Source organism: Chrysochloris asiatica, unplaced genomic scaffold, assembly GCF_000296735.1.
Source record: "Chrysochloris asiatica unplaced genomic scaffold, ChrAsi1.0 scaffold00141, whole genome shotgun sequence".
Lineage (NCBI taxonomy): Eukaryota > Metazoa > Chordata > Mammalia > Afrosoricida > Chrysochloridae > Chrysochloris > Chrysochloris asiatica.
The window spans coordinates 9232552-9241566 of record NW_006408659.1 but is presented as its reverse complement, the minus strand read 5'-3'; the positions used below and the strand labels follow the sequence as shown (position 1 = coordinate 9241566).

At 41.4% G+C, this 9015-nt stretch overlaps 1 pseudogene; it reads left to right on the top strand.

Annotated features, from left to right (window-relative positions):
* Positions 1-8501: 8501 nt before the first annotated feature.
* LOC102829626 lies at positions 8502-8781 on the top strand (annotated as a pseudogene).
* Positions 8782-9015: the final 234 nt, after the last annotated feature.

Below are 9015 nucleotides of genomic sequence, written 5' to 3'. Positions count from 1 at the left end.
ACTGTTTGTATGATACACTAAACATATATATTTTAATGAAAATAGATGAAGCAGACTATTTACCAACACTAAAGCACAACTATTTCTAGATGGTTTTAAATGCCACAGGGTTCCCTGATTAACACGTAAAGCTACCAGAGTGCTTACATCATCTTTGTAATAAAGTTAACGATTGAACTTCTGCTATACATCGTTGTAGCACTAGGTTTTTATTAGATCGAATATTACTGCAGCATTCTGACCAGCCCAGATGCTGGGAGTTAAGCCCGGAAGGAAAACCCTTCTGCCTGTGTAGTTGCTTAAAGATGGGGAAAATGACCAGGGATTAATCTGAGAGACATTAGTTTATAATAGAAAAGATAAAGACATGGTTTACTAACAGGTTTGCAAAGGATGTGGACAAGCTGTCTCTTGCGGTGGCCGACTGGACTGTGAAGTTTTTCTGCACAGCGGTGTGGGCTCGAGTCTTTTTATACACATATCAGGGTAGTTGCCGGTGGCAAGAAGAACCGGGAAAAGGTAGGAAAGCTACAAAGTGCAGGTCTGCCTGCCCCTTCCTAGAGAACAAAGTGTTTCAGCATACATAGCAGGAAGAGGGGGCTGTGGGTTCCTTCCTAGCATATGCATAACTGAAGCATGAGACCAAGGAATTTCAATATGCATAGCAGGAGGAGGGGGCTGTGGGCTCCTTCCTAGCATATGTATAGCCAAAGTAGGAGATAGCTGGAGCAGGGGGAAGGGATAGGAGATATGGTTTGAGTTGGCATGGGGCGGTCATTTTGGAGTATTTGCATTCTATCTTTACATCAAATTTAGCAGCAAATGGCAAGAGTCATATAAAATGTAATTTAAAAATTTAAGTTAAATTGTTAAAACTTTTAAATAGTTGAAAATTTTAAGGCTAACACTTTATTTTGTACCTATTTATAAAGTGCTAACATTAAAAATGTCAATGGTTTAAAAAATTTTAACTATTTAACTTAAATAGTACATATAAGGAAACCAGTTGGCACTGTAGGATAAGCAGTTACCTCAAGGCAAGCAGTTCAAACTCACCACCTGTTCTGAGGGAGAAAGATGAGGCTTTTGGCTCCTGTCAAGCTTTATAGCCTCAGAAACCCTATATTGGGCTGCTGTGAATTGGAAGTGACTCGATGGTGTTGAGTTTGATTTTTGGTTTTAGTATATATGACACAGTGAAATGCAAGGATATGGAATCTACTAAACAGATTCAAAGTCTTTCTTTCTTTCTTTCTTTTTTTTTTTTTTAGTGCAAGACCAAAAAACCATCTCCTAGTTTGCAGATAGAAGAAAAACATCAAAATCAAAATTACTAACAGAACAGCCAGAAAGGGGAAGTTTTATAAACCTCATAAACTGAATCTCTTATCAAGAAGCGATCTTCATCTGATTGCAGAACTGCCGTATTTTGGAACACTTTGGATTTTTGTTTTCTTGCATGTGTTAAGTCTTTTAATGAGCAGAAGTTTAAAATTTTTGAGATCCCATTTATTTATTTTGTCTTTTGCTGTTTATACTTTTATTATTATGTGTTTGAAAATCCATTGTTGAAAGTTAGTCCTGACAGGATTGTCCCTGCATTTTTCTTCTAAGAGCTCTATGTTTTAGTGTGCCTGTTTAGGTCCTTATTCCATTTTGATTTCAAGGGGAAAGCTCTCAGTCTTTCTCCATATAATGTTGGCTGTTGGCTTTTCATATAAGTCCTGAGTCATGCTGAGGAATTTCCCTTCAATTCTAATCTTCTTTAATGATCATTGTAACTCTTACAGAGAACTTCTTTTCCTGGCGCAGGGAACATGGTCTGTTTGCAGAGCAATCAAGAAGTACATGAGAACTCCAGAGAAAGAAACAAGTCCCAACAATGGCTGCCTTCCTCTCCCTTTGTTTAGATAACTGTGAAGTACATTCTGCATAACAATTACCATCGAGTTAACTCGAACTCTTGGTGATCCCAGTCAGTGTATAACTGTACCCCATAGGGTGTGGCACTGTGGGTTAATGTACCAGACTGCAAAGCTGTTTGAACTGCAAGGTTGGTGGTTCAAGCTCACCAGCTGCTCCTCAGAAACCCTATACAGGGTCCCTATGGGTTGGAATCGACTGAACTCTATGGCACTTAACAACAAAATAGGGTTTACAGTGGTTGCTTTTTCAGATATAGCCCACCAGGCCTTTCTGCTGAGGTACCTCTGGGAGGACTTGAACCACCTTTTGGTTAGTAGCTAAGCACATTCATTATTTGCATTACCGTGGGATTCTGTGTTCTAGTTAGTCTTCCAGACTTCCTCACCAGAGTTAAGTTCTAGTTGCCCACAGTAGTAATTTTCTTGATAACACATCCCTTCTCTTCTTTTATTCAATTCCAGATCACCCACTGGTGTTTCCTATGATTGCTTCCCTCCAAATTTACCTGAATGCTTGTCTCATGGTGTTCTTATGGTAGACTGAAGCCCAGACAGTGACTCTGATAGGAGAAACAATGGGTTTAGGGTCCCGGAAGTTTGAGCACCATGAGATTGTCCAGCTTATTCTGCCTGTGTCCCCAGTTGGGAGTCAATGAGTGCTAAGGCCAGCTGAAACTGAGGGCTTGGAGATAGGTCGGAGGTCAAGGGATGGGGCAGTCATGCCTGGGGAGCAGAGTTTCTCAATGTAAGCTCTTTGAGTAAAGATGAAGATGGAAATGACCTTGGAGTGACCCTGAAGTTCATTAGGTTCTGATTACTGCAGAGAGACATTCTTTGACTTGAAGATTCTTTACAAAGTGGTTTGGATGTTGGGGAAAATTGCTCTTTCCATCAACTCAAATCCACAGGTTTTTTCACTGAGTCAGTGACACCGGCATACCTTTGACCTGAATTTGCTTTTCACGGAGGGAAATTTAAGCGAAATCTTGGCTCACATGTTGAGGCCATGGTTGGGCCTCTGACACCATCTCAGACTGACTCCCAGTCTCAGCCTCAGAGAACTCCCCACTCTGATGACCATAGACTGACTACTTTCCCTGGCCACTAGACTAGTCTATAAGGCCAACGTCAAATATTGTTCTAGAAGTAGATGCTACCGTCTCAAGGAAACTAGAGTTCTTAAGGGCAGAGCACCCCATAGCTGGTGTTCTGAGGGTATTTGCTGTTGTTGTTGTTAAGCGCTGTCCAGTTGGTTTCGACCCATAGTGACCTGACCCTGTATAGGGTTTCCAAGGAGTGGCTTGTGAGCTTGAACTACCGACCTTGCAGTTCAAACCCACCTTGCAATCTAGTGCATTAGCCCACAGCACCACACCAGGACTCCTTCTAAGAGTATGTTGTTGGTGTTGTTGGGTGCCGTTGAGTCGGTTCCGCCCCATAGCGACCCTGCATAGGGTTTCCAAGGAGTGACTGGTGAGTTTGAACCACTGACCTTGCAATTCAAACGGCTTTGCAGTCTGGCGCATTAACCCACAGCGCCACACCAGCACACCATTATTGTTGTTGTTGTTAAGTGTCGTCGAGTCGGTTCCGACCCATAGCGACCCTGTACAGGGTTTCCGAGGGTGTAAATCTTTATGGGAGTAGAAAGCCTGATCTTTCTCCCACGGAGCAGCTGGTAGTTTCGAACCCTGACCTTAAGGTTTGCAGCCTGATTACTAACCACTACGCTATCAGAGCTCCTTAGCACACCATTATAGGGGGTTCTATAATCTGAACTTGATGATGAGCACCAAGTATCCTTAATGACTATGTGAATTTCATTTCTCAAGTATTCATCTGTTTACCCTAATCTGGAACACTTTGAAGGAATTAAATAGGAGTTGGAAAGAGCTCAGCAAGACTGGCCAAAGACTCAAAGAACATTTGACTCAAATCCAGACGAAAACAACTGATGAAAAGGGAGACTGAAATTCTGGCAACCACTACTCACCTAGAGCAGGGCCGAATGGGCTGCCACAGGAATGACCCGGGTCAGCCTGGGGGCTGTCTTTACACACCAGGGAGGATGGAGACACACCATGAGACCCTCATGTCTAATAGACGAAACCACAGGGACAATTGTCTGTTTCTGGGGCTGGTTAAAGAGGATCCTGAAAGTGTGCTGAGTAATTTGTTTGGTGGAAAACCTTCTGGTTGGGATAGGCTGAATGACTTCCTTTGTCTTTCATTAGATTTTTGTTATCATTGAACCATATCATAAATTCAGAAAAGTGGACGTTAGTACACTTCTTAATATATTTTCACAAACTGGACTCAGCCATGTAACTAGCATTCAGTTAAAGACACAGAATGATTAGCCCTTCAACAGTTCCCTGCCCCACTGTGTTTCCTTTCCAGACACTACCATCCTCTCCAGGTAACCACTAACAGGAGAGACATTCATTTTGTCTATTCTTGAAGTTCACGTAAATGGAACCATTCAGTGCTTACATTTTTGTGTCTGGCATTTTCCCCTTTACACTGTCTATAAGGTTTGTCCATATTGTGTATTACAATAGTCCGTTCTTTTTCATTGCTGCATAGTATTCCATTTTAGGAACATACCATTGTTATTTACTGAGCCTGCTTTCGATGGATATGTGAACTGTTTTCCAATTTGAGCTATTATGAGTAAAGATGCTTTGACATTCTTGTGCATGTCTTGATAAATATGTGTTTGCATTTCTATTGGTCATATACCTAGGATTGGGATTGCTGGATCACAGGATACACATCTCTTTAGTTTTTTTTGTAGATACTGTGGAGTAGTCTTCCGAAATATTTTTATCAACTCTCACCAGAAATGCATGAGAGTTCCAATTGCTTTCTACCCTTGCCAGTACAATTTTTTTTTGGTGGGGGGAGGCAGGGTCTTGTTCAAATGAGGCATTCAGTGGTTGTGTAGAGATATCATAGTGTGGTTTTAATGTACATTTCCCAGGTGATGAATAAAATTGTTACTTTATTCGTCATATGTTTACCAGCCATTTCAATATCTTTTTTTGTGAAGTGCCTGTTCTAAATCCCTCCACATTTTCGTTAGATTTTCTTTGAAATGCTGTGTGCATTTGAACAAGTTTCTACCCCTTTTCTAGTTATTGCTTATGGAGCATTGACTTTCTCGTTGTTTAAGTGTAATGGATGCATCGATGATTAATGTCATAGATGCCAGTAAGTCGTACACCTGTAAAAATTGGCAAAACAAACAAACACACTACTCTATCTCTTTCTTCAGCTTTGTTTTCTCATCTGTCTATGCAGTTATTGTGGTGTTAATGATAACCTTCAAGACTCTGGGCTGGGCATACAACCTAGTTTGTTTAAGTCCGTTGATTTCAACTTCATAGCTCCTATTCAGGCATGGGCAGATAACCAAGGCTGGTACAGTGAGACATTTGCTGAACGTTTGGGAAGACAAACCTCTTTCTTTTGTGATTATTATTGTTGTTAAATACCTTCGAGTCAGTCTGACTCATAGAGACCCTGTAAAGGGTTTCCTAGGAGTTGCTGGTGGGTTTGAACTGCTGACCATGTGGGTTGCAGTCCAGTGATGATCCTACAGTGCCACATCAGGAGTGCATTACTACCTATGACAATGATGTAAGGCTGAAGATACATGGACATTGCCATTGCCATTAGCTCATGAAGTGAAGCCAACATCAAGGTAAGCAGTGTCTTCCCAGGAAGAGAAGGAGAAGGAGATAGAGAGAGGAAGAGGGGGAGAGAAAGAGAGAGAGAAGAAAAGAGAGAAAACATGAATTGTTGAGCCTCTGAATGTAGCCATGCCTCCTGGTTATTGTGTGAGCTGGTATTTTCTTTATCTCTTAAAAATAAAAGAAATAAAATGAGTTCATCAGTTGCTGTTGGTGGCCTGCCTGTGTCCTCACCATTCCTTTACCCACTTAAGGCTTTCTGTTGCATGCACCTGAGATTCTCTCTTTGAGGGTGTTCTCTGGTCTCTGGAATTTGCTTTGCTTCTGGGCTGGGCTGACTGGAATGTCAGAGAACTTAACAGTTCTAGGAGTGGCCCAGAATTAAGGACAGATGTGAGCTAATAGGTGAGTGCTCCCGCTGCTTCTTCCTCATGGGCAATGCTGAGGTGTGTTCTAGAATATTCCAAGAGTCCCCCAGCAGAACTGAGTCCCCAGTTGTTCACAGAGATTCCCTCTGACAAATTCCACAGTATAGGCTGCTGCCTTCCCCGCCCTGCCTCATTTCCCTACTTCCATCCTGCTGCATTCTAGGATCACCTCCTAAATAAACTACTTTCAAGTGAAACCCTGTGTCAGGTCCAGCCTCTGGGGAACTCCAAACTAAGATAAGGAAGAAACTGACTATGAGCTAAAATTTCCATGAACATTATGGAATCCAATTCAGTTTGGTCCAGTTTGAGGGCCCTATCGGGAGTATGTATAAATCCCTGATGTGCCAAAAAGATAAAAGGCCATGTCTGTCTTCAAGAGCCTCACAGAAAAAAAAACAAAACTTAAGTGCATATATCTTAGAGCTCTAATGTTTGGGGCCAGGGACCTTGTTCAAGGGGTATCTGGCTAAATGTAGTTTCTTGATGTATACATTTGAGTCGATTTTGACACATAATAGGGCAGAGTAGAGCTGCCCACGTAGAGTTTCCTAGAATATAATCTTTATGGGAGCAAATAGTCAGGTCTTTTCTTTCATGAAGCAGCTGATTGGTTAGAACCACCAAACTTTTCGTTAGCAGTCAAGTCACTTTAACCATTACCCCACCAGTGTTTCTAAATATGATCTGAAGCTCCCATTTTATGTCTCCTGAGAGTCCGGAGACTTTCTACCAATCTCTTCAAATTCCCAACAATAGATTGGGTACAAAACCCATGTCCACAGTAATGTGATCACACACAGCATTTGGAAATTGCTTTAGCAGTTTTAGGGGGGCTTTGGAGAACTATGGAAGAAATCACTTCGCTCACAATTCTCCCCCACATTGCTAAAGCCACACTTCCTCAGGCTCCACCTCCTTCTGAGGGGCCCTTTTATTGTGTGCTGCCCACAAGTTCATAGCTCAGCTTAGTCCTGATTGCTTTTATCCTTGTGAAAAGTTGGCCAGAATGGCCAGACTTCTGCAGCGTGCTGTAGAAATTGGAGGACATACAATTTTTCCCTTTAAAAACTGAAGTCCAGCTTGACCTTGAAGCTATCCTTGATTCCCCGTTTCTTTCATCTTTCAAATCCAATATGGCAACAAAACTTACTGACTCAACTTTCATAATATATCCCAAATCTGACCACCCCTCACCTTCTCCACTACCACCACCCTGGATCAAGCCGCCATCTTCTCTCATTTTAATGTAACAGCTCCAGACAGGTCTCATTATTTACAGCTTTGTTCCCCATGCAGGAGGCAGTTTTATTTTTCTAAAAGTGTGGGTCAGATCAGTTTATAAATTCCTCTTCATTCAAAATCCCTCCAGTGGTTTCCATATCATTCAGAGTAAAAACCTTCCCTTAGCAGGCAAGGCCATCTTCTAACCTCTTTTAACTCATTGTCCTTTCCATCTATTGTTGCTTACCTAGCCCATTTTGATCCAATCACGAGTAAGCTCAAGGCCTTTGCATTTGCTCCTCTGTCTTCCTAAATTGCTTTCCCCCAATATGATCCATTTCTCATTGACCTGGGATTCCTGCTCAGAGAGACCTTCCCTGACCACTCATGAATGATACCAGTTTCCATCACACTCTTAGTCTCAAGTGCCTTTTCTACTTACTTTGTCTAGCTAGCATATTGAATATATATGCAGTTTCTTTAATTGATTCATAATTTGTGTCTCCCTAACAGCATGTAAAAGGAGCTCTGGTAATGTAGTGGTTATGAAATCGGGCTGCAGCTTGGAATGATTGAGGTGTTAACCTACCTGTAAAGACAGGAGAGGTCCAGGGAATGAGAGAAATGCCAAGGAAATGGGAATACAGGTAGTCTCTGACTTATGACATGTTTGAGTTACAATGAATTGCATTTATGATTGTTCTTTTTTATTTTTTTGGTACATGTTAGTAATATGTACAGCATACAATGATGTAGTATTTAATGTAATGATGCTATCATTCTCAGAAGTAATGTTTCCAACCTCCAAAGATAAAGATTAGATTTATAAGGATATGGATAATAAAAGGCAATAATAAAGAACAATAAAAGCAAACGAAGTCTTCAATTTATATCAGAACAGATTTATAATGATGTAGTTGCTGGAGAGGAACTCCACTGTAAGTCAGGGGCTACCTATGGGTGGAACATTTATATGCGGTTGCTTTAGTAGGCAAATGATGGACTTTGTGGACAAGACTGTGTGTTTGATTTATGGGTGTGGGAGTATATTCATGGTGTTTCCTGAGTATTCAGTGACTCTTTATGCATAGATACAGTAAAGTTTCTGTCAACATCCTCACAAAAGTGCACTTAAGAGAGGTTATGAGGAAAAGGTGCACAGGCAGGGAACAGAAGCTGGTGGAAGTTTACGTGATTCTGACTCTTGGAAGATTCTTCAACCAATCACTATGCCATCCAACACAGACATTTCTCTTTCTTCATATGATGAAGATCAGAGGTAGAAACTGATCCAAAAAGCTAGAGTCACCGTTTGTCCCCGTTGGAATGGTGGGTTTTGGTGCAATTGTTGCATATGGATTATACAGATTGAAGAGCTAGGGAGACACTAAAATGTCCATTCACCTGATTCATATGTGGGTGGCAGCTCCAGGTTTTGTGGTGGGAGCAACAACAATTTGTATGATGTATTCCATGTATCAGGAATTCTGGGCAAAACTTACGCCTTAGGATAAGAGATGCTGACTTCATTTTGTTAATGTTGCTTGATTTGAGGTTATATGTTTATGCTGAAAATATATCATTTAAGTGGGCTCAGTGTTTTTAGTATGGGCTTTTTAAATTGAAGACTGGACTTCACTGGTGACCAAATTGCTAGTCCTGGTGTGGCATTGTGGGTTAATGCGTCAGACTTCAAAGCCACTTGAACTACATGGTCAGCGGTTCAAGCTCACCAGCTGCTCC